This window comes from Adiantum capillus-veneris, chromosome 23 (assembly GCF_014529385.1).
Source record: "Adiantum capillus-veneris isolate H3 chromosome 23, ASM1452938v2, whole genome shotgun sequence".
NCBI classification, from domain to species: domain Eukaryota; kingdom Viridiplantae; phylum Streptophyta; class Polypodiopsida; order Polypodiales; family Pteridaceae; genus Adiantum; species Adiantum capillus-veneris.
Window position 1 is genome coordinate 116,657,499 of NC_140953.1, and position 27,047 is coordinate 116,684,545.

Consider the following 27,047-nt stretch of genomic DNA (forward strand, 5'->3'; position numbering starts at 1 on the left):
ACCTTACATAAAAGTAAATACTTGGAAATTTTTGCTTGATTATTTGATGATTAACTCAACACTTTCATGCCATATATATATATATATATATGTATAAAAATGAATTAATATTTGGAGAGTATCTATACAACGTAGAGTCTTGCTTGTGTAGGACTTTTCAATTAATTGGTGTATAGGGTGAAAAATGTTAAGATCCCCACAAGCAGAGAAGCATTTAGCACAATTGAAGTGGGTAGGATATTGGGACCAAATTGGCATCTGGCCCATAGGAAGAACCCTTTTGTGAAAGGTTGGAGCATAAAAAGAATCCACATACAACATGCTACTTCTGCTAAGGGCCAATAACTTATCATACGAGGGCTTCTTATGATATGTACAAAGGCAACCATAAGGGCAACAATATTAAAAATAACAACAACTGTTGGGGGGATAAATATGGCCAATGTACTATTTACTCTAAATGATTCTTGAGATACTTCTGTAGGTTCTTTATCATTCTTGTCCATGTCATAATCATTGCTTTGTGCCATAGATTTCACATTTTGATCTTTCGGAGTGATGGTGAAAGTAGTTTCAGATAATCGGAGTACTTTTATCTTTAGCATCTCATATGATGCTAATATACTGGCAGAGATTGCAACTATGTATTCCATTCTTTCATTGTTCCACCATTGCTTCATCCCTACTCCAACCACCTTGCTCTCATATATGTTGCTCATGTACATGCACATAATAAACTTATTGGCATCAATATTTTTGGCTCCACGTCCACCTACAAAGACAATATATATAATAAAAGTGTCATTATCTTTGTTTGTAAACAACTATTGATCCTTAAATTGTGTAACCATAGAAAAATATATTGATTATTGATTTAAACCTCTTAGATATAAGATAGTGATTGATTATGTTAGCTCACATCATACATGCTCTTGCATACAATCAAGCATGTGTTGTTTCTTTGAATGCTTTGAATGTAGATGCCTACAAGTATCTTTGACACTCATGACATGTTAATAGTATTCCAATGCCATTGATTATGTTATAGTTCCTAATTCTAAAGAAATCATTTTTTTTTGGCTAATCACTATTATTTCATAACTAAAATTAATGACCTAGAGCATCTTGAATCGCACATACCTTTGGAAATATAGGGTATCCTTCAAGTATTGAAAAACCAGGTAGCAAGGAATAAGTGAAGACGGGCAAATATGTAAGTGTAACTCCATAAACATAAATGTAGATGAGTCTTTGTGCATGACTCAACCCTCGTAAACATTTTTTTAAAAGTGGAGTGTTCTTCGAGAATAAGATCTCATCAAGTATCCCCATGCTCCACCTTTTTCTGGTTGTTAAAGCATCCTCACCGGTTGATGGAGCACATCCTAAAAATTGAGGAGGATATGGCATGTAGAGCACAGATTTCCAACCTCTTCCATGTATTTTCATGCCTGTCAGCAAGTCTTCGGTAACGGAGCCGTAAATTAAGCCAACCTATAAGCATAGAATAAAAAAGAAGTTTGAAATAATAGTTGGTGACATTTTTTCAAAATGTGAATAAACAAGTGCTTTAAAGGGCCACGATGGCTTTCTTAAACAATAAGAAAGCGATAAAATTATTAGGTTGAGTTTAACTAGAATTATATAAGGTGAAGCATTGTTTGAAATGTCTCTTTTATTAAGCAACCAAGTGTCTTCCTTGCAAAAAAGTAAACAAAATCATTTTTAAAAAAAATTGAAAGATTTTTGAACTAAATTTTGACATCATTGCATCGGTTTTTCTTTTCTTTACCATGGTTTGTTCATTAATATATGTATGTGTGTGTATATATAAATAGATACATAAATAAATAAATAAATCTACATATATAATAATAATAACTCATTAATATATATTATATATTTATTTATTTAGTGTGTGTGTGTGTATGTGTGTGTGTGTGTGTGTGTGTGTGTGTATATATATATATATATATATCGTGTGCGTATATGTAATAAACTTACTAGAATTATGCAAGGTGAAGCTTCACTTTAGCATTCTAAAAGAATAGAATGCAAGAGAAGTCAAGCCATGTGAGGAAGTGAAATGAAAGGTGAAATAAAAATATCCATTTAATACTTTAAAATCAAAATAACATTTAAGATAAGTCTCAATCACTGCTAAAAACATTAAAAGTATGTCTAACTCAACACTTCCCTAAGGCTTCTTTTAGAAAGCCAAAAAAAAAGTATTTAGACCAACAAAGGTTGAGTCAACAAAGGCACTTCTTTTAGAAAGCCAAAAAGAATATATTTAGACCAACAAAGGTTGAGGCAACAAAGGCACTTTACAAATCATGTGTTAAAACCTCTACCTTATAAGACTAAAAAGAAAGTCAAATCATAAAACATTCATCTATTGCCTAGGCGTTTAAACCTCAACCTCCACATAGTACTATACAAGGTTTGTCCTTATGTGATTGCAACTTCCATCTCTTGATTGGGTGTTGATGCGTCTAGCTTGTGTTACTATCGAAGCTTCCATTCTCTTTGATGCTATCTTTCTGGCTTGCTTAAGGCCTTAGTGCACTATGGTTGAAGGTCATTCAATTTTCATTGCTTGAGAAGTGTCCCCAGGGGCTTTGAAAGTCTTATGAATAAAAAGACATCATAGTCTTTTAAATGCTATTTTTAAAAGTTGCATTCACCTTTTTAGATTAAAAAGTGTATTTAGAGGACTTTGATCCCATGATATGAAGTAATGATAATAGGTACTTTTATTTAAAAACTTCATAAAAATCTATTTTACTATCTTGTTTTATTATTTTCTATGTTTGATAAATTTATGGGTATGTATTTAAACTTATCTCCCCTTAACTTAAGAGGCCTTCGTGCCTCTTCACCTTGTTTGAATAGGTTAATTTTCTAATCCATTTTAGTTCTCGAGAAAGAGGGGATTAAAGACTTTTCTTAAGTTGTGACATGGCGGCATGGGGGATCGGGGTGGGTTTTGCTAGGGGAAGTCCTCAAGTGTTGTGCAGGCTCGCGAATAGCAACCATTGTGATGGGATGTTGGTAGCATCTGCTTCCTTGCCATTGTTTCTCCCAAGCCAACGAACTTCTTTTTTGGATCTTTGGGAGTGCTTTTTTCGTGTGACATTTGGAGGAGCTCTTTTATGGCAATGAATGGCATTATGGGAATTGGAAAGCATATTTGATTGCACGCCTACATCATGCATGTGATTCTGCTTCGTCCTTGTAGCCTGGATTCATCTGTGGTATCCTCATGTTTTTGATCGGTAGTCTTAGTTGGGTCTCTTGGGGCATGTGGGTGCCTGTGGCAATGGCATCGATGTGGTGGCACCCAAGGTGGCCTTTCGGTGGTGGGGACATCGGCCCCTGCCCTTACGATAGTATATAATACATTTTTTGCTTAGGGCTTAGTCGCCTTAAGTTGCCTTCCTACAAACTTGCCCTGACACCTCGCTACCAGCCGGTAAGGGTTGCGTGTATTGTTATTGTTAAATGATGGGTCAACTGCTCGGAATAAAGGGCACTAAAGTCAACAGGTGCACCGACCAGGTCAACTGACCAGGAGTGGCAAAAATCGACAAAGATTTTCACTCCTTTCAAGGGTTAAAAGGTATATCATGGTGAATCAAAGACTCCTTAAAGGCTGAACCTCATGAAGGAAACAAGGCAACGAGCAAGATTGCTATATCCATGGGAACAAGCCCTTAGTATGATTTGCGTTGAGGCATATGGGTGCCAATGGCATTAACGTGGTGGCACCCAAGCTGGTCTTTTGGAGAGGGGGACATTGGGCGTTGCCCTTATGGCAATATGCGGTATGTTTTTTTTTGCTTAGAATGGTCTTACAACTCTATCTCTAGATTTGTGACCCCCCCCCCTCTCTCTCTCTCTCTAATGTGTGGAAAAATAAGCTCTCCATTTCTAGTCAAACCTTGACACACACCTTCCCCCAATCCTAACTTTACGTATATAACACCACGTTTCCAACATTTTAGGCATGCCTATATCTTGTCAAAGAGGCCAAAGATCTCCCAAACTTTCCCTTCCTTGTTGTCTTTCATGAGCATCAGATCTAGGAGCCCACTCTCGTCATTTGCCATCCATTTTGCACTCTTTTGGTTAGTATGACCTAAAGAAGCTGCTCTAGCATGTACTCTAATCCACCATTAACTGAATTCCCCTCTTGCTATCACCATGATATTGTTAGAAGGCTTCCTTTCCTTGGATTTTATAGACATTGATAGCCCCTTGGGCATCATTGATCTTTGTACTAGCACACCAAGTAATACAAATTTTGGTGTCGTACACCCTTGAAACTCTCCTGTATGCAAAATTTTAGTGCACATGTCTAGAAAAACTAAATCCAAGAGGGGATATCAAAATAGAATTGAGCATTTTGATAGGGGCAGGGATTGGGAGTAATCTCACAAGGTGTTGCTTGAAGCAAAAGAGGAAGGAGCCCTCTTGGAAACCAAAAGAAGAGGAACAAAACACTAAGTTGGACTATTGTAGATTTGACTTCATTTGTATTGCAAGCACTATTCTGTCCTGTTTTTTCTTATAAAGGTAAGCTTAAGTGACCACTCACAAGGTGACATGACTTTTGGTGAGCACGTGGAGCAAGGAGTTCTCAAAATTTTAATCTAATCTCATCTTGACCTCCATTTTTACTATATATAACGCTATGCAGGCAATTTTTTCCTTTTGTGAAGCATTTGAGCAGTGTCGCATAAAAAATGGCACTTTATAGTTGTCTATGTAATTTTACTGTGTAAAAAATGTTGGCTTTGTTGAGCTTGGCAAACCAATCTGCATTGTAAACCAGCACACTATAGGTATCCTGGGAGTGGCACCATGCACTAAGTTGCCTAGACCAAGTCTAGTACACTTCTGTACTAGCTCTCACAAGGTGCTACCAAATTTTAGATTTGTCCAAGCAGTTTGCCTACCTCCCTCCTTCCACAGCCCCCTTGAGGGACTAGCTTCATTATCTTAATCATTTCCTTTGTCATAATGACCAATGCTTAGTCTTCTTTTGCAATTGAGATCATAAATTTAGCACATTGGGCCTTTGTTTCTACTTCAGGGTTGCAGATCCCAATACCGCCTTGCTCCTTGGGTCTAGCAACGTACTTCCATTTGGCCCACTTCCAGGGAAGGGTATCTTTGGTTTGCACAGGAATCTTTTCACCGGTTTCAAGAACTCCTTTAAGTTGCATTTTGCTATTTTGAGGAGTGGACCAATGAAAGACATATATGCGACCATAAACATATCACCCTACTATGGAAGCAAAGGAGCAGATATGCCCACCTCCACATCTTGCTCCTCACTTTGTCCATGACCCTTAGGAATCTTTGCTTGTGAGTGATTGTGACCCCTAACAGGGCACCAAGGTAGCGGAAGACCTTTCTTTTCAAGAAAATCTCCCCTAACCATTTAAATGGGTCAAAGGAGTCGTTTCTAAAAGCAAAATCAATCTTGATTTCTCTATATTGCACTTAGAGCCCGAGGTTGTGGCGTATGTTGGAACAAATCTAGAGCCTTTTCTTAGCACCTTAAGGTTAGCGAGAGATCTGTAAGGATTTGTTTGTTACCTGAAAAGGACAACCCTTGGATTTATCTCCTCGCATCCTCCTTGCATCACTTTCTTCTAGCATGGTTACTAGAGGACAAGAACCGATTGCCAAAAACAATGGGGCAAGAGGAAAAGTATGTTTGATTGATCTTTTTACTTTAAAGAAGCCCACAATATTGTTATTAAACAAAATGTCTACTACCTGCTACTAGGGTGTGCACTATCAGACACAATTCAAGTCCAAAACCTAGCGATTTCATGATGTCCTCTATGAAGGACCAAGTGATTCGATCGGTCATATGATTTGTCAAGGTCAAGATGCAAAAGGATACATTCTTGATTAGTGAAGTTTTCATACTCAATGCTGACCATAGGTGCTAGAATGTTTTCATATATTGACTTACCTTTGATAAAGCCGTGTTGGTGAGGGGTGATGGCTTTATTGAGGAGAGGGGAGAGCCTAAGGGTGACAACTTTCAAAATAATTTTATAAGCTACTGCCATCAATGTGATGGGCCACCCGTGTTTCACATAAGAGCGAAAGACTTGCTTAGGAATAGGTTTGACGAGATGCCTTTTTACACTCATATCCATCACCCGTTCATTGAGGGCTTGGTTTTCCAAGCATGTAATAGGACTTGGTTCCATGATGAAGAGAAATTTCTAGAAAGCTTAATAACAAAGGGTTTTGGCATTTGGCTCAACTTTGGGATTCCAACAACAAGAGATAAGAAGCAGACCAATTTGCTACCCTCACGTTCCACTTTGCTACCCAAAGCTGAAAGAATACTAATTAACAAAGCCTTCGAAGGGTTGGGCAATGTTTTGATGCCAATTAGTGAGCCTAAATTTGATTGGAAATTGTGGCACTGGCCCAAGAGTAGAAACTTCTCTAAATCGCAAACCAATAAGGTCTACAATAATCTTATGTTCAAAATAGATTGGTTCTTCCCCCTCAATAAATAGTGGCATAAGCAGTGGCCAAAATCTAGGTGGGAGTCAATAACTAGTAACATTTGGAACCCTCAATGGCCCCATCCGATGAAGATGTTTCTATAGAAGGTACTATGGGGGGCTATTCCAATTAGGCTTTAGATATTGACCATAGGAATAGGCTCTGATAGATGCTGAGGGCACAAAGCGACAAGTGAAAACCCCCCTCACTTGTTCAAGGACTGCCGACTATAAGAGGTCTTGTGAGAAAATTTATAAATGGATAGAGTGGAGGTGGAAGATTTTGTACTTCAAGAATGACCTACTTTTGGGAGGAAAGATTGTGAAGAACCGAGGTCTATTAATTTGCACGCAAATTGTCCATTTTTACTACTTCAGACAAGTCTCGAGGTCTAGGAATTTGCAAGTCTTCAAAAACAACCTCCCGTTAGCTAGCTTCAAAGAGGCTATTTAGGAAAGCAGGGAAGTGATTGTAGCTAATGGAACAAGCAAGAACTATGATGAGTGAAAACAGGCCCATCCAGGTTTCGGTCTCAACAAAATCACATCATGAAATGTAACTTCTGAAGTAACTTATGTCATTTTGAGGGTGTGTATCTCCATATTTATCTTGTGGCCGCTCAAGGCACGTCCCGTGCTTGAGGGTTATTGTACATTCCTTTCTAGGTGAATATGATACATCTTTTCGCAAGCGAGTATGGGAAAACAAAAAAAGAAGTCTACAGCATCCCAAGAACTCATTTTAAGTATATCTTTAGCTCGATAAGAAGAACTAATCTTTTAAAAAAAGAGCTAATCTAATTTTATTTTTTCCATTTTCAATATTTGAGATGATACACATAGATGTGATGAATGTATCAAAATTAAAGATTTCTCATTGAAATTCTTTAGTCATGCATATTTTTTATTCCCAACTAAGAGACTAGACAAAAATAATAGTTTTTTTTTTGGTGCATTCTATTTCTATTAAAAGAATTTTGGGAAGGGAAATAAAGCTAAAAATCATACCTCTTTTTCCCAACTTGTTTTGTCTTCAAAGCTGGAATCCATCAATAGCTTGCACTCCCTCATTAAAGCCTTTTCATCCACAAGTAAAGTACTATGCTTTGAGCATGATAATAGGTTTTCAACACTCAAAATAAAACTAGTGGAGCTACCAAACATGTCCACAAGCTTTTGGCCTGCATATCGACATATCATGAATGTATCATTATTATTATTGTTGTCTTGAGCTTAATTAAATGCTACTTTTCTTAATTATTATTATTGTCTTGAGCTTAACTAAACATGTCAAGAAGCTTTTGACATGCATACAGTGTGCAGGAAAAATGTGTCTCAGCTTACTATCGTGTCGTTTTCAATTTCAAAAATGCCGGTTGAAGGCAAGGGGAAAAGGAGAAATTCTGCCCCAAAATAGAGAAAAATAGTGTAAAAACACAAAAAATAAACCTAATTTTCTAAAATTTCCTTTTGGCAAATTCGAGGAAAGGAATTTTGTATCTTTGGAAAAATGATTTTTCGTGAACACTGCATGCATACCAACATATCATGAATGTATTATTATTATTATTGTCTTGTGCTTAATTAAATGCTACTTTTTTCCAAAAAAATTTACAATTTTCAATCGCTCTACCTTGCTCTTCCCCTTGCATGCTATTCCAATCGGTATGACTATCTATCCCTTCAGTGGCCTTATGTGGAATCTTTTGCAGATTTCTCCTCACTTTCCCCTTCAAAAAAGACTTAAAAACTATGCATCTTTTAAACAAGGTGAAAGAAAGTCACATGAGGGCATTCAATAACTACACAAATATCTGTACTTCTTTCTCTCTTCTCCTTTCAAGGCAAGAAATCTCTCAACCTAGAAGGGACACAAGTTACATATTTGGCATGTTTTCTCATGACAAAAATCTCTCAAAGCTAAAAGGGACACAAACACACACACACACACACACACACACATGGAAGCACATGCATAAGCATGCACATTACAAGTTTCTTATACGGACTTTGTGTGTGTATGGCTTAAAGAAACCCTCTAATGCCCTTTAAAAGCAAGATATCAAAATTGTGATAAGACTAGGTTTGTAGTTTAGGTTTTCTTGCATCCAAAACATGTAGTTAGGATTTTGGGAAGCAAGGTAATTAAGGAATCAAGGTAGATCCGTTGTGGAGTAGGGGATTGAAAGGAAAAGTCGAAGGGCGGAAAGTGGTGCGCACTAGAGGGACAACAAGTGGCGAACCAGGGAGCGTCGAAAGAAGACATTAAAGCGAAGCCACCACATGGTAGAAAGTGGGCGAGCAAGACACGATTGCTTCTTTTAAAAGCATGGCCCTCGATACGGATGCATGGACTGTCCCGCAACGGAGTGACTCAGGCCACAATGCTCTTTGTCAAGGCGAGGTAGTGAGATTGGTTGTTGGCGTCCGCATGGAGAATTCTAAGGATTTACACATGCTTCAGTTAGAGCTAAGGTGGAATCTCTAAAGATTCCACCTAATGAATAGAGAAAGGAGCAAGTATGTATGCATCCATAATTCACAACTCTCATGGAAATCTGGTTACTATCTTCTCACAAGGTAAAGTATTTATAGAAATCTTAGTACAATTGTCCTACATTGGCATAAATGCCAAACTGTAGAGAGTTTGTCTCCCCTTACATGTTGATAAGGATCTCTGTGGCATAGGAGTCTCAAAGTGATGGTCAAAAGAGATGGTGAAAATTGATTCAAAGCTTGAGTATTCACTAAAAAATATGTAGAATAGCATGTGAGTTTAACAAAGGGGTTACTTTCTCTTATGAACTTAAAGAAAATATACAGACAAAAGGGTGTTTGAAATTGAAAAAGTGAAAAATTTGGTATATAAAGGGCCTTTTTATTGAGAAACGTGGTACATAAAGTATCTCTATATACCTCAAAAAATGTAGAATAAGAGGTTTTATAAATACCTTTTGAATGCACGTGCTATACAAGATCTCTATATAGTGTATCCCCTCCTCTCGAGATTCAAATAATTTAAGCATGTGATCACTTAAGTGATAAATTAGCAAGTACTAGAGGTTGAAGAACCTTACAGACATTTGGATTGGAACCCTCTCAATTCTCTTAATACAAATAGAGCACCTTTTGTGCTACATTTGGAATTTCATGTTCGAACATTCCATTATTCTCAAAATTTGAGCATATGATTGCTTGAATTCAAGATTATTGCAAAGGTTTGGATTGGAATCCTCTTAATTCTCTTATTCCACTTTTCATCAGAGTCATATTTTCATGTTTGGACATTGTAATTTTAGTTTGCCAAAAATAAGCATGCCACCTACTCTCTTGGTAACCATTGCATGGGCTTGCCATTGCATAGCCAAGCGAGCCATAGTGGCCATCAAGCCATTTCCATGACGATGTGCATCAAGCCATGACAATTCAGTGAAGCCCATCATGGTGCAACATTGTAGAAGGTTTCACGAGTGCAAAGGGCATGCAAAGGGAGACCAAGCAAGCGCACAAGGATACACCACAGGCTCAGGGCTACAAAGGGCACATAGAGGGAGATGGAGCATGACTGCAGGCAGAATGCATGATGAGCCCCACAACCTTCATGGGCTTCTACAATATAAAATCTCTCCCTCTCTCTATCTTCCCCTCCTTTCTCCAGGTGTCCCCCACCCTTTTTCCATTAAAAATCTCCCCCCTCTCGCCCTCTCTCTCCTCCACGTATCCAAGACTCTCTTTTCCTCTCAAACCATACCATGGGAGGAACTCACAAGATTCTACTAAATAAAGCCCAAAACCAAAATTGAATCCACTTACTTGTACATTTATACAAACAATAAAAGCCAAGATAGAATCTTTTTGAAAGAAGAGACCACAATTTAAGAGTCTTACCATGACTACTCGACAATTGACAAGGATTTGTATTAGGTGATCTGCCATACAAAGCTTCTCTTTTATGAACACACCCTGTTACGCAATACGGTGGACCTTGAGCACCATCCATACCTTTGAACAAGACGTAATCAAAGCGCTTACAAACTATTAAAATGTATGCACATTGAAGTAAGTGTACTTCCAAAATTTGTCCATATGGATACACACACACACACACACATGCATGCATGCAATCACATATGCACATATACAAGGAAGAAAACCTTGTATATGCACATACAATGAGGAAAACACAAATTCATGCACATTCACATACCAAAAACATTCTCACTTCGTGGCCAAACCTCTACACGATCTTTCTCTCTATCACTAATAGTTTTAGGGATATTCTCATGAGTAATCCTCAAAAAAGAACCTCAATTAATGCCCACACATCGATAATAGATACAGGTTCAAATTCAACTAACAAGAGAGCCATCTCTCCAAGAGAATTACAAAACATCTATGTGTGTATATGTGTGTGCACGCAATCAAGGTGCGTGCACACACACACACACACACACACACACACACACACACACACGCACATGCACACATGTACACAAACTAAAAATTATACACGAAAGCAAAGTGCTAATATGGACTCTCGGACGCAAGCAAAACTTGGAGGATTGGTCTAGGACTACTGGTGCCTTGTTGTCAGCAGATGGAATGCCTAGGAAGAGGGAAAATCTAGGCCATTGGTAAATAGAAGATCTCAGAAGAACATGATAATTGACCTTGTGTATCAAGGATAGGGGGGCGGTTCGTTAAGGGTGCCCATATTGTCGTTGTGACTATGGTCCCTGGATGATGTCATGGCTTGACACGAGCATGACAAGACCTTGTAATTTTTTGTGATGATCAATATAATTCACTCACAATTGTAAGTTTTGTTTAAAAGAAAAAAAAAACAAAAAAAACAAAAGGACTTTACACCCATTCCCTTATAATAGTTGCTTCATTTGAGTCCACCAAAGTTTATATAATAATTTTTTTGAAATCGTAGAAAGGAAAATAATAAATTCTTATATAGACTTTGAAACCATCGGAAAGAAGTTGGCCTAGTGGTAAAGGCGAGGGCTTTAAACATCCATTATCGTTCAACCCTTGAGACATGTGAGTGTGGGTGAGTGGGTACAATCTTGTAAAACTAGTCGAACCAAAGCTTCGAGAGGCAAAAAAAGAAAGAGATTTTTTTTGAAACCATCAAAGTTTCTATTCTAGTTCACATAGGCACCTATTTGATGGTTTTGTGGTCTCTTGTGGTCCGGGGTGTTGGTTGCCACTTACTGGTATGTTTCCACTTGGAAAAAACGTTTGATGGGGCATAGATCTTCCCTCTTCGTGGTTTTGTTGGTGCATGATTGGTAGGCCTAGTAGGCCCCTATTCTTGGTGGCAACGATCCTACTGTAATGATGGGGCAAGGCTCACCACAAAAGCCTATTTTTGATGTCTCTGCTTGGTTCTGTTTTTGGCCAAATGGAATGGCTTGTTATTGGTTAGGTATCCCTGATGGAGGTTCACACTCATTGCGATTACATCTCTGTTTTGCAGATGGTTTTTCTTATGACAAGGTGACTCCCTTATCAGCTTATGTGTTTTGTATTGGGTAGGGGATCCTTATAAATCCCCCTCAAAATAGAAAAAAAATTGAAACCACAAAGGCAATAAATGAAACGAGTAAATCCCCTTTCATTGAGTTTTCTATGCAAGCAAACAAAGAAGAATTGAGATCTAAAAGCGAAATATTGTGTATGTTCCTCCATTTTTTTTTGTATGAAATATTGTATATCTTAAATAATTCTAAGGTATCTATAACTAAGGGTGAGAAAGTTACCTCCATTATACTAGCCATGGAGCTTCCATAGATGTCATCCTTGTCTAGACCTTCTAAGGATTGTGGGAATTGCACAAAACCTAGCTTATCATTCACTTCCCTGTCCTTGCTTTCCACGAAGAAACACATTGCATGCAGTAACGCTTTTGATCCATTCACATACATGTCGCAATCTAAATTGAGTATGAAGGGTGCATTGGACACAATCCCTGAAACACGCAACTAGTCAAAAGAACAAAACAAATTAGTTATTCAAGAATAAGCATTTCATAATAGATTTCAAAGAATTAGGTATAACAAGCTGCATTTTACCATGCCATTTTTTTGTAAGAATATTCTTGTATATTTTTTAAGGAATATTTTTGCATAATGCTAATATACCAAGGGGCTCGAAAATGGTTTAATGCGGGTAATGTGCAAGGATGAGGGTTTTTAACTATTTATTTATGCTTAATATAATTAAACAACTTTTAGCAATACATTTTGGGATTTTTTTTGCAATTAATAAACAACCTTCTTTGCAACACATGCCTAACTTTATATCATTTTTTAGACAAAGGGAACAAACATATTTATTACTACCAAATAAAATCAATCAGCTTTGGTTTTTGGTCCAATGGATCTCATTATGTACGTGCCACGATTTTGTCTCATTAATGTCTATAATAATCATTGACGTTGATATGTTCAAAATGACCCCTTGTAATAACCATAAAAACTACAATTTCAAATCAAAGTGGTGATTTTAAAATGTCTTCTGTTTCACAAGTTTCCAGTGTTCTGAAAAAGTGTGCTTAAGCTTAGCCTCAAACTGATTGAAAAACCAAATCAACCAGTTGAAGGAAGGGGGAAAAGGAAAAAGTCGCTTGAAAAATTTAAGAAAATAGAGTTACATTGCAAAAAATGCCTTGCAAAATTTGCTTTTTAAATCTATCCTAAAGGGAATTTTGTATGTTTGTGAAATTGATTTTTTACAAACACCGTGATTACAACTTCAAGGGGTCGCTTATAATATATGTACCTATCATGGAAGCTCAATAGAAGGATATTTCTAATTTCAAATATTCTCACTTTTTAACTTGCAGAGGTGTATCATTTAAGGAACCTCGAAACAAATTTTACATATTGAATAAAAAAAGGTGTGTTATAATCTTGAAAGATTCACATATAAAATTATTTTATAATACCTTTTGAATGCACGTTATATGATAGTTTTACATAGAGTAAATGCCTCGAGTTTATAATACTAGTTATTAGGTTTAGATATAGCCATGAAAAAGACAAAAAGGCTCAGCCTTGACAAACTTGGTAAGTAAGCTCAATAAAGTAAACATTTTAAAGAAGTAATACTAATAATGCCTGTAAATACAAACTAATAAAGTAATCAGGATAGAACTCAAACATTCTAAAGAGGTAATACTAATAATGCCTGTAAATAGAAAGTTTAGAGTGTGATTTTTACAACTTGTCACCAATAAAAAATGGCAAGATGACGATTTAGCTTTAAAATAATGGATAAGATGATTTTACAGATATTTATGCAAATAGTATATATATGTCCTTAGTACTTTCTTACATTCCATTATGATGAATCTTCATTGATTCTACTCTATTCTAGCCTTAACACTCAGTAAAATTAGTGTAGGTACCTCTTTGTAGGACCTAGAATCGAGCCCTCCACCTCCGTTTTACAGAAAGCATTCTACTCTAGGCCATTCCAGCACGGAAGGTTGTATGTAGAGGTAGCCATGCAAAAAATATATAAAAAGGGTTCTTGGATCGCTCCTCCCTTGCACTACCCCTCTCCTCTCTTGGCATTGCTTGCCCTTTGGCCATGTTTTCCTTTTCCCATGATCTTCTCCTGCGTGGCTCCTCCCTCTTGCCAGGAGGTCTTCGGTGCTTGCCACATCTCTTGAGCTCACACCCCATTACTCTTCGGTTTTCCATCTCAAAGTGGACATATGAAAAAATACCTTAATGGAACCCCAAAAAATCATCGTACCCACCTCCATAAGGGTCTTTTTTTTTTTTCAAATCTCACAATTTGTGAGTGGATTGTATTAAGCAAAGCAATGAATTTACAAATCATCCTCAAGCTCAAGCCGAGCCTACAAAATAGATGTCTACCACTTGAGCAATGACCCAAACATCGTGGCATCAATTACCCTATTCCACTCATCACAGTTCATACTTTTCTTTATGGCGACTAGCGCTTCCTTGCTTTCTTGAACAATTTTAGTGAACCTAGCTATTTCGAGGACGTTCTCAAATAGCCGACAGTTCCTTGCCTTCCACATGTGTTTGAAGTAGAAGAATCTGACAATTTACATTCTGATAAGTAGCACTTGGCTCTTTAGAAAAATCTTGCCTAGGAAGAGGTCGTTCTTGAATAACCCTATCTTCTAGGTCTTTTGAACCCATTTACAAATCTTTCCAACCAAGCCACTTACAAGCGCTCCTTGAAAAGGTGATGGAGGTCCCATACTAGCCATTTTGCATTGTGGACATCTATCGGGACCAATATCTCTAGCTTGCACCTTCACCTTGTAGGTACGCCCCTCCCAAAGAACAGCGAATTTGATCCCATGATGCAGTGAAGAATTGATAAAGGGGTCCTTTCATTTAAGGACTTCAAAATATTTCATCTCACTAAATTGTTTTATTATTTTTTATGATTATTAAATCTATCTTTTCTTATAAAAAAACATCAAAATATTCTTTGTTTAAATTTTTAATGTATCTTTTTAATTTTATTAGTTTTTTACATATGAAATTTTCACAAAATGTGAGAATTACCAATCTTTTTAATTTTATTATATCCTATGCTCATTATACCTACCTTTTCATAGGAAAACTTTTTTTTTAAAAGAAATTTGGCAATGGACCTCTTTATTGTTTACATATAAAATTTTCACAAAATGTGAGAATTACTAATTTTTTCAATTTTATTATATCTTATGCCTATTAGACCTACTTTTTCTTGTGAAAACATCAAAATTTTTGTGCGTTTTAATTTGACAATGAGCCCCTTTATTTATTTTACTTCCTTTTTATTTTATTTTGTTTTATAAATGCCAATGTGAACCTTTCAATTTGTTGTTTAAGTGGACCCTTTGTAACATATAAGCCATTTGTGATTATGTGTGTATAATGGACAATAAAATTTTATATTAAGATGCAAACAAATGACAGGTGATTGTAAGAACTCATTCCTACTCTCTCCATAACTCTCATCCCCCCTGATGATGGGTCTTATCTTTGGTAGGCTTTCATGGCTCTTTACTTTGTTTTTCATTCTCTTGACCTATGATCAAACTTTATATAGACATACTTAATCTCCCACCTCTGATAATGGTGGGCACTAAAATAGCACACATAAAAAATTTGATTCTCACACTGTAACCTTCACAATCCATTAAAAAAATCCACTACAAAAAGATATATAAAAGGTACGATTAAACATTGATATAAGGTACACAATTAATATGAATTTTCTATCCCAAATAGAAATGTAAAGGAAGTGAATTTTTCCAACTCAAAATGACTCATTCAAGTTGAGCCTAAAAACTTGACCATGATTGTATTGTTTTCTTTATGGGGTATTAGTTGCCCCAAGACTCATGAGAGAAGAGTTGTATGTTATGGAATCCACCTAAACAATCAAAATTTCCTTTGGATTTTGTCAAAATGTCAAAAAATTTTGTGAAATGAAGCATTTGTACATTTTCATAAATAGATTGTAACTTTCATTGTGGATCTTTTCTTTGCCTTAAAATCATGAAATTAGATTGAGAACCACTAAGGCTAGTCATGTAGCAATCTAAGCCTTACCCAGAGGACCTTTAGGGTGGTATAGGTGCAAAACATTGAAATATGGCAACATAGCACACATTTTTTTGCACAATTGAGGTTGAAAGACCATTCGCAAGAATAAGGGTAACGGTGGAAATGATGACCCAAAAAAATGCCAAGTTTTTTCCAGCTTATGAGATAACTTTGTGGATGTAGAGCACTCAAAATTTTATTTTATAACTCTTACAATAATTCAAGAAAGTCAACCACTTAAGAGGACATAAAAATGTCTCAGGACATAAAAGTGTCCCTTTCCCAGTCTAATGTTAATAAACCCCCATTCTAGCATTGTAGCCACATACTTGAGTGATTCTTGTAGAATGTTTAACATTAAAAAAATTGTATAACATATGTTATTGTATTCTTGATAAAAGAAAGCTAATTTAATTTCTTGATGTTGATATTATTTTGCTGCTCACATTTGTGACTATGGCTATTAAATTAAAAAAATAAGCTAATACATTATTCAATATTAAAAGAAAAACCAGATTCATGAAGCTAGCAACTTGTGAGTGCAAAAAAAAGACTCACCAAGCTATTCATGGCGCCAGCTTTAAAGTGATGCTTCTTCTTTGGGAGATTTTCCCTTGATAAATATACAAGGTATGAAAATTCTTCATCCAAGTTATGTTGAGGCAATTCTGATAGAATCTGTGCTTTGGCATGATAAATTTCAGTTAATCGGTTGCTTTGTGATGTATAATCTTTTTCTAATTAGGGTAGATAAACTAAGATGTTAGTGATGTATAATCTTTTTCTAATTAGGGTAGATAAACTAAGATGTTATTTTTCTTGAAGAATTTTTTTATAGTCTTACCTAATGCTCAAATGGCATTAGGGTTTGAATCAAAACTTTACTTTTGAAGAAACCCTCATGCTCAAATGGCATTAGGGTTTGAATCAACAGTAAAGTTTGTTTTTTCGTTTTTCTTAGTGTAGCTTAGGATAAACTATTATTAAAAATTTCAATCTCTTGTTCAAAAGAAATAAAGCTCAATAGAGAAGCCTTTGTCAAATTTTCAACTTTGAAAATGAAAATTTTGAAGATCAAGTTATGTTTGTCTCGATTTTGAATAGAAGGTCAAATGAATACCTTACCTCACAATGACTTGCGTGGTTGGAAGTATTGTAATTTGATGCCCATGATTTGAAGCTCATTCGACAATCTTTCAAGAGTCTCATCTCTTGCTTTGGAATAAGCTACAGTCATAGACCTTATTTTTGCTTCAAAGGCTTCATATTGTTTCTATTAAGAATCAAACAAAAGCTTGTATGAATTTAAAACAATCAACACAACCATAAATGGATGTGGTATATTAAAAAGCAAGGTTAAATTTTTTCAAAAAGCTAGATTAAATTCAAACATAATGAGAATGTTTAAAATATAAATATAAATCAAAGATAGAGTCTCATCTCTTGCTTTGGAATAAGCTACAGTCATATTGTTTCATATTGTTTCTATTAAAAATGAAACAAAAGCTTGTATGAATAACAAAAAATCAATACAACCAAGCTGAAAATGCTCCATTTCATATATCAATACAACCGAGAAAAAATTGCAGTGTATGTATAAATGGATGTGGTATAATCCAAAGCAAGGTTAAAAGTTTTCAAGAAGATTAAAATTCAAACATAATGAGAATGTTAAAATATAAATGTTCAAAAGGAGGGCTCAATATCTACCTATTCTATGTTTGTGTGTGTGTGTGGGAGATTATGTTTTTTTAATACATCTACAAAGACACACATTACAATACATACATATGTATATATCCATGTATCCATTTGCAAATACAGACGTGATGTGCATGTGTGTGTGCATGCATGTGTATGTATACTTCAACGAATTCAAGATGCTTAATTTTACAAATACACACGTGATGCGCATGTGTGTGTGTGTATGCACGTGTATGTATACTTCAACAAATTCAAGATTCTTAATTTTCTTGTGTATATTCTTATACATTCACAAGGGATTGTGTTACCTTGATGGTATGCCATTCATGTAAAAAACCATACTTCATTGCCTTTTCCACATTTTCGTTACGAGAGAAGTATGCCCTTGGAGCACGTGGCTCAATGTGAGAAGAGAACTTGGTGCAAAATGGATGCCAACTAGATTTGGCAAAGGCAATTGTCTCCTTCAAAGACCACAAAGTTAGCAGTGATCCCCCATCATCTGAAACATAGCATGCAAGTTTGTTCATAGGGTAGTCAATTGTGAGAACTGACAAAACAGTGTTCATTGTTATCAAAGGAGGCTCTTTAGATGGGTCTGCAGTTGTCACAAATACGTCTACGTTTGGTAACTCTTTGATCCTGCACAAAGAAAATTCCCTCGATCTTGTAAAATTTATAAACACAACAAACTAGCTTTTCAATAAAATATCACGAAAGACCAAGAATAAAGGAATGAATAGAAAATACAAGCTTTTCAATAAAATACCATGAAAGGCTAAGAATAAACGAATCAATAGAAACAAGCTAGCTAGTTTTAAAGAATAACTACTCATCTAGGGTTTTCATAAGTTCCCTTCAATACTCAATATACAAATAGCTATTGATAATTTGTAGCAAGAGTAAATACTTTTAGTCTAATTAGGAAAACTTTTATAATTCTAAACAACATCTGAATATTTAAATTCTTATAAATAAAGCATTAGATTAAGGGGATCTTGAAGCAAATCTGTGAAGTTTTGTTGCAATGGAGTCAACCGCTATATAATCATCCAACTTTAGGTGCACTTATTGAACTAGGCTATGTTTGAACCAAACCAAAAGAGATGAGGAAAAAATCAACAAGTGGATTTCTCTCTCTCTCTCTCTCTCTCTCTCTCTCTATATATATATATATATATATATATATATATATATATATATATATATATATATATATATATATATATATATATATATATATATATATCTAGATATATATATATATATACACACACACACACACACACACACACACACACACACACACTCAATGCCCACCTCTCAACATTTTCTTGTATGATGCAAATTTGTAAGGAGTCAACTTTGGGTTTAGGGTAGCAAAACCAACCTCGACTCGAGGTTTGGGAGGCTAGTGGCCCACCACATAGGATTTCAAAGGAAACGTCCCTTGAAGAGACTTTAGGGAATATTCTTTGAAACATTTACTACAATACTATGGCATGTGTACTCTATACTAGGATGGCCAATTGTTGTCACATCATGAATGGTTGATCGGTCATTGGCCGATGGTAGGTGTTGATGGTGGCTAGTAGCCATGTGCGATGCAAATCCAATGCCACCCAAATTAGACATGCTCTATACATAAACCTACCACCCTTGCTCAACACTATAAAGAGAGTCCATTGCCATGCACTAAATCACTCCATGTTGTGGATATCATACCCTTACTACTTAATGAGTTATTAGCTTGAGCTAACTCTACCTTTTCCGATCTAAGCTCTACCTTGAGAGTACACATGTGAACAATGCCATCTCTTTGTATCTTGTCGACTTTTATAAAAAAACCATTCTTTTTATCGTTTAATTTTGCAATGTTACGTTTCTCTTTTATTTACTACATGATCCTACTTTGCTGCTATTTAACTTTACACACTTAATGTTAACCATAGACTATTAGATTTTGAATTGTTTTAGTTTGAAATTTCATTCTTGTTTCTCATGGGTCATAGTCATCATGAAGCCTTGGTACGGTTTAGGCTAGAAAATTTCTCTTGAGACTTTGTGACTTTGTTTTCTTGTGCATGAGCATTATCTCACTGACGTTGAGATGTTTGCTTAGGGGTTCAACAAAGAGATGTGACTCACCAAAGGAATTGTAACAATCCCAAATATTATATTATTTACCAACCCAAATGAATTGAATGGATACGTACTAGCATGGTTACATGCTTGAGATTTTGGGTTTGTTGGTTAGCTAGAGTAATTTCCCACTCTAGCTTTCTTGTTTTAGTGATAGAGAAGTAGATGTCATGAAAATGATATTAAATAGTCACAAGGTATGACACCTCATGTGCATATGTGCCAAATATCTTGAACATTATGAATTAAGGCATACAAATACTTCATATAAATACAATTTGAAAAATCTATGTGGATACTTTCATTGCGTTTTCATAGCACTGTTTGTTTTCTAAAAAAGTATGCACTATAAATTTCCTTAATTGCGCTTAAATTGCAAGATTCTTGAGAGTTTGAAACCTTGAAAAATGTTTTAATAAACCTTAAGTTCTGCCCCATAACCTCATCATGTTAATAACCAAGCTTTGAAAAACTTTTTTTTTTGTGAGCATTTTCAAGATTTGAGTTTTTCAATTATAGCAAAAAGTCGATCTATGAATTAAGTTATAAAGTCTGAGTACTTGTTATAATAAGTTTTTTTCTATTCATAAAACTTGAAATCTAAGCAAAATCTTATTTTGAGAAGCAATTATAGTCAATTTGTATAGGCTGCACTAAATTTTAATGATTTTTCTATCTTAAAACTTATCACCATAATATAATATGGTGTTAATTTTGGCAAAACAAAAGTTTAGCTATGTTCTTTACCTCATAAGTGACTTAAAACATGAACTTGACCTATAAATCTTGTTTTTGATTTGATCACCAAATAATTATGACAAGTCGTTAATTAGAAAAACAAGACCCTTTAGTGTCTCTGAACACTTGAGTGTGCAATTACAAAACTAGTGTAAAACCTTAAAATTTTATCCCTTTATGTATAGTTGTTTGTAGATTTAGCATGCTCTTTCTTATTTTATATATATATTTTTTTTATTAGAATTTTGCACTTTTTGGAGAGCTCGACCTTTTTTTGTCGTTTCCGAAGTGTAACAAGTGATAAAATCACAAGGCCTGCCAAATTAAGGAAACTAATAAAGAACATGAAAGTGAAACAAAAAACTACTAGGATGGTAATCATATTGATCCATAGAGAAAGTGATTTACAGATAACATCAGAAATGTTGACCGCGATGAAGGATTGAAGAGTATCAAAGTGGTGTTTTGATAGGATAAACACAAACATAATGTATGGAATCATGCCAGGCTGGATAAAATTTTCTTCTTGAGATGCAATTTTTCAAGTACCCTTTCATATGCTTTGTGTAATGCAATCAATTTATATAATTTTCCATATGTATCATTAACTTAAAGATATAAACACAAAAAATGATAGGCAATTTTGAGATTCTAGTATGTCAAATGACATGAGTTTTTTTTAAAGCACATGTTTTGATAGGCAAAATAGCCCTTGACAAAAAAAAAGCGTCAATTTTAGGCCTTGATTTAAGGCTAGATCCCACTTTAAAATCTCTACGACTCTAAGCTTTTAAAAAAAACATAAGCATAGTGAATTGAATTAAAAAAGCACCCTTAAGCTCTACACCCTAAGCTTTAGATCCTTATGCTCTACACCCCACTTTAAAAATTCTACATTTTTAAGCTCTAGAGCGCCTTTTACAAATTAAAATTGTAGATCCCTAAGTTGTAAATCCCACTTTAAAAGCTTTAAAGTTCTAAGTTAGTAAGCCCTAAAACTCTAACGTCTCGGGGTGATCCTCCCCCTACATGTGGATCCATGTAACATTTTCACTTTCTTTAATTCAAATTTTTACCTTCTAATTAAAAAAAAATCTAGTTCCTCATTGGATTAGCTTTAAAATCTCAAAAAAAAAAATCTTTAAAGATTAAAGCTCTAAAGGATAAATTCCTTCCATAAAGTTTTAACCAACAAAAATGACAACTTTAGTTATTACCTAACCCTTGACAAAAAAAATCGTCAATTTTAGGCCTTGATATGAGGCTAGATCCCACTTTAAAATCTCTACATCTCTAAGCTTTAAAAAAAAACATAAGCATAGTGAATTGAACTAAAAAAGCACCCTTAAGCTCTACACTCTAAGCTTTAAATCCCTATGCTCTACACCCCACTTTAGAAATTCTACATTTTTAAGCTCTAGAACGCCTTTTACAATTTAACTATAGATTCCTAAGTTGTAAATCCCACTTTAAACGCTTTAAAGTTCTAAGTTAGTAAGTCCTAAAACTCTAACGTCTCGGGGTGACCCTCCCCCTATCTGTGGATCCATGTAACATTTTCACTTTCTTTAATTCAATTTTTTACCTTCTAATAAAAAAAAACTCTAGTTACTCATTGGATTATCTTTAAAATCTCAAAAAAAAAAAATCTTTAAAGATTAAAGCTCTAAAGGATAAATTCCTTCCATAAAGTTTTAACCAACAAAAATGACAACTTTAGTTATTACCTAACCCTTGACAAAAAAAAGCGTCAATTTTAAGCCTTGATCTGAGGCTAGATCCCACTTTAAAATCTCTACATCTCAATTTTTTTTTTTAAAACATAAGTATAGTGAATTGAATCAAAAAAGCACCCTTAAGCTCTACACCCTAAGCTTTAGATCCCTATGCTCTACACTCCACTTTAAAAATTCTATATTTTTAAGCTCTAGAGCGCCTTTTACAAATTAAAACTGTAGATTGCTAACTTGTAAATCCCACTTTAAAAGCTTTAAAGTTTCTAAGTTAGTAAGTCCTAGAACTCTAACGTCTCGGAGTGACCCTCCCCCTACCTGTGGATCCATGTAACATTTTCACTTTCTTTAATTCAAATTTTTACCTTCTAATATTTTTTTTTAAATTCCTCATTGGATTAGGTTTAAAATCTCAAAAAAAAAATCTTTAAAGATTAAATCTCTAAAGGATAAATTCCTTCCATAAAGTTTTAACCAACAAAAATGACAACTTTAGTTATTACCTCAAGTTTCAACAGTGAATGAAATTCTCAAAATGAAAAGATGGTTAAAAGAACTTCTCAAATTTCAAAATGATAAAGGGACTCTTGGGATTTGTGGAGTTTCTAAGATTTGTGTTGTCAAAGTTTCATGCTTTCTAAGGCATTGAGCAACACAAAATCTTTTCTTTGATATAATATATGAACGTTCATTTCATTTTTAAAAACTCAAGACATGTCCATCATTAGATTTATACACTCTTCATTTCAATGAGTGCCCACTATCTTATTTCAACCAATCAACATTTTAAGTCTATCAAAAAATGCTTGAAAATACAACTCAATTTTATTCCTATTTTAGTCAGCAAAAAGAGAAGTGATCTCTATAGCCTTTGCCCTTTGGGCAGGCCAAAAAGCTAGGTATTCATAGTGAGAGACGTACCTCTTTAGGAGCTTGTCCGGATACGTCACTCACTCCACAATGGACCACTTGGTCACCATGCTCAGCATGAAGATGACACAGAACCAGGCTTCGCATGCCAGCGCCACCACCCCGAGCTCGCCATTAAACCTGCAACTTTCCAGCTCACCATTATCGATAGCTCTGCTGCAGCTTGGGGTGCCATAGAGTAGTGAGTGCACTCTGTACGCCAGGAAGAGAAAGAAGAGGGAAGCTCGCAGCAGCAGCAGAGCTCTGTGAGTTGCTCGATTCTTTCGCAGCGAGATGCTATCACATACTCGCTCAATGGCCCAGCCGCCTCTTGTGCTGCAACCACGCCTGTTGCTGCTTCTGTTTCCACCATTGTACTATTGGGCTCTCTCTCTCACGCACGCGCACGCAAGGTTTGCTAGCCAGCTCGTTCAGCTACCGACAGCGCCTGCATTAGCATATGTGCGCTCTCTCTCTCTCTCTCATACTATATAGACACGCGAATGAAAGGCTCTCTATGCAGCTTATCTCAAATAGTGAGTTGTGACTGACTCTCTCTCTCTCTCTCTCTCTCTCTCTCTCTGGGCCTGTTTACACACGCGCACACACACACACTCTCTCCCCCGCCCCCGAGGCCAATAAAAAAGTTGCCATGCAGAACTCGAAAACCATTTTGGGCCTTTTAAAATAATAAACCGCTGCTCGCGTGATGCCAGCCATGACATCATGTTGAGTGATTGATAATCGTCAATACATACGTCATCAATGGTCTTCTTTCAAGTCTCCACCATCATCATATTACGATGCCATTGACCATCATCATACAAAGATACATATCTAGACTTACCATCAAGATTGCAAATATTGACAACACCAAGATGAATGGTCACGCGTGCAAGTATGCCAAAAGTGTCATTGACATAGTATGCCAAAAGTTAGGATGCAAGTATGCCAAAAGTGTCATTGACATAGTTACAAAAGGCTTGCCTAGTTGCATCTAAGACAAATAATTGGTGCACGCGTCTCCATGTATGAGGCATAGTTAAAAGTAACTGATAACTAAAAACAAGTAGACGTCGAGCCACTAGAAGTGAAATGAACCCACTCTCAATATAGAGACAATATTTTGAAATATGCTTTTATGTGTCCTCTGTATGTGATTTGCTAAAAAGTGTACTATTATTGGGCTTTGAGTGTTTCAAATCTCTAAAACGCTTCAAGAATTGAGTATTTCATAATGGAGCACTCGTATGAAATTCAAAAGTATCACGGTTATCCCTACCTATCTTAGGGACCTTTGTACTTTCTTTTTTCTCTAATTAATTCACTTGTTCTTCTTTAAGAAAATTCAAAAATATCAATCTTGGTACCATCAAGTTCATGTTTTCATTGCAAATCTAATCCAATCTTCACATTGCAAATTGGACTAGATTTGCAAAATCCTTGCCAAAATTTCACATTTTGACTTAGGTGTCTCTATATTGGGCCCTTTACCCTATGCATCACCTGACTAATACTTTATTAGTAGTAGTAGTAGTCTTTAGTTGTAGTTTTTCTATTTTTGGAAAACTACAACTGAAATATAATAGATGGCTTTGAATATTGTACTTGGGTCCTTTCCACCCATCCATTCACCTCTAGAGAGAGAGAGAGAGAGAGAGAGAGAGAGAGAGAGTATTTGAATCATCACTTAAGAATAACAATTACAATATTGGGCTTTTTTAGGAGCCCATACCCAATGCAACCAAAGCATAAAAACTAAACCGTAAGAAACATAACAATTTTTTTTCAAATATACTAAATACTAAAAAACTTTCTCAAAGTTTTTCATGGCCATTTATCATGTTTTGTAGTGAGAGAGCTTAAAATGGGATAGCCAAAGAGGAGAGAGGGGGGTGGGAAGGAGTTTTTTGTAAATTAAAGAATACCACACCCATTATCGCTATTCTTATTGCATTTTTAAGTGCTATTATTACCTCTACCATTAAGGCACAACACTTTGGAGCTAAAATATTCATGTTTGAATAGATATTTCTTATTTATAAAATATATAGAGCATAATAGTTTTCATAAAACATGGACAAAGAAAATGGTAGACAATTGATCATAAAATGATCACATACCATGCTTGAGAGAGAGAGAGAGAGAGAGAGGAAAAGGGGTGACATGGCAAAAGATTCTCATAGAATAAAATAAGATCTCTACAAGCGGCATTATTTAGATCTAAACCCATGGCTCCTAAATCAACAAAGAGAGAAAGTAATCGTCATTTGTAGATGTGTTAGCTTCATCATCTTCGAATTCATCATCTTTCATTTCATTATCATCACCGTGATAATTATCCTCCTCACTAAAATCTACCGTGAGACTTGACTCATCGATTTCTCTCTCCTCGGTCTACCTCATATCCAAAGTAGTAGGTGGGAGAGGGTCAAAGATAGTCTCCACTTCATAAGAGGAAAAAATGGTTCTTCCTCGAGGTGTTACTAGAACTATGAACCAAAATTTTGGTAGGTAGATTGATAGGATATAGATGACCTATAGAAGAGAAGTTCAAAGTGAGTCACATTGGTATTATGGTACAAATAAATAAAGATAAACTTTGTAGTTTTTCGTGTATTCACAATTGCATGGAAAACCTAAGTTGTGATACCTCCTATGTGATCCCTTAGAAATTTCAGAGGTTTTTTGGAGGGCCTATTAGTAGAGAGAGATAAAAGAGCTGTTCCAGTGAGATAAGGGCCAACGTTACATAGAAAAATAGGCTGATATTAACAAAAATATGAAGAAGGTATCACCCACTCATTCAATGATCCTTGAAAACGGTCACCTTCTTATTCAATGCGATTGTGTCTTTTTCACGAGGTCGACGCCGCACATTTATTACGGCTTTCAACCTGATTTAAACATAAAGAGGCTAAACTTAGTAGAAACATGCTTTATCTCATATTAAGCAAACTCCAACTAGAAAGTTAATCTTTTTCAATTGGATTTCTTGGTGCTAACGTACACACTTAGCATATCCTTTAGCACAAAATTAACACTTATAGTCTGCCTATCCTCTCTGGATGATTGACAACACTGAGGTGTGTTTCCCCACTATTCACAGACAGTTCTGGATCACAATTCCTTGCAACGTGGCTAATTAACCAACAATGCTAGGAACAACCATGTTGGTTAACTATTGTGAGCTGATCTACAATCATGCACCAAACCGAGCCATGACCTCTATTGGTGATACATATAGTACGAAATGCTTTAGAAGCTACTAATATCATGAATGTTCACGCCGCTCCAAATCAGCCTTTGCTAAACATTAGGGCCCATAACACCTAGTGTACATGCATTTAGCAAAAAACAGATCCGAACCTACATATCCATAACCGTACTTGCCAATGCTTATGGCTAATGTTCAGCTCACGGCTCATCGAGAAAGAACTAAATATTTCTACGTGAAAATAGTGCTAACATATTTGGACCATAATAGAATGTGAAAATCCATCATATCTAGGTATCGAATGAACTTATTCATTAACAAAACATAATATTGCTACATGTATAAACAACCCATTAGGAAATTTCCAAGGTCTTTTGGAGGGTCCTCTAGTAGAGAGAGAGAAAAAAGATCTCCTCCAATGAGAGAAGTGTCAATGTTACGTAGAAAAAAAACTTGATATTAACAA

At 35.6% G+C, this 27,047-nt stretch overlaps 1 pseudogene across 1 annotated transcript; it reads right to left on the minus strand.

The window, feature by feature from the left end:
- Positions 1–138: 138 nt before the first annotated feature.
- Positions 139–23,958, minus strand: LOC147428420 (cellulose synthase-like protein H1; annotated as a pseudogene). The gene is made up of 9 exons (XR_015185988.1): positions 23,377–23,958; positions 18,151–18,484; positions 17,264–17,411; positions 16,697–16,816; positions 12,314–12,535; positions 10,431–10,569; positions 7,551–7,723; positions 1,141–1,494; positions 139–772 (listed from the first exon to the last, which is right to left on the minus strand). The product of XR_015185988.1 is annotated as a cellulose synthase-like protein H1 (transcript).
- Positions 23,959–27,047: the final 3,089 nt, after the last annotated feature.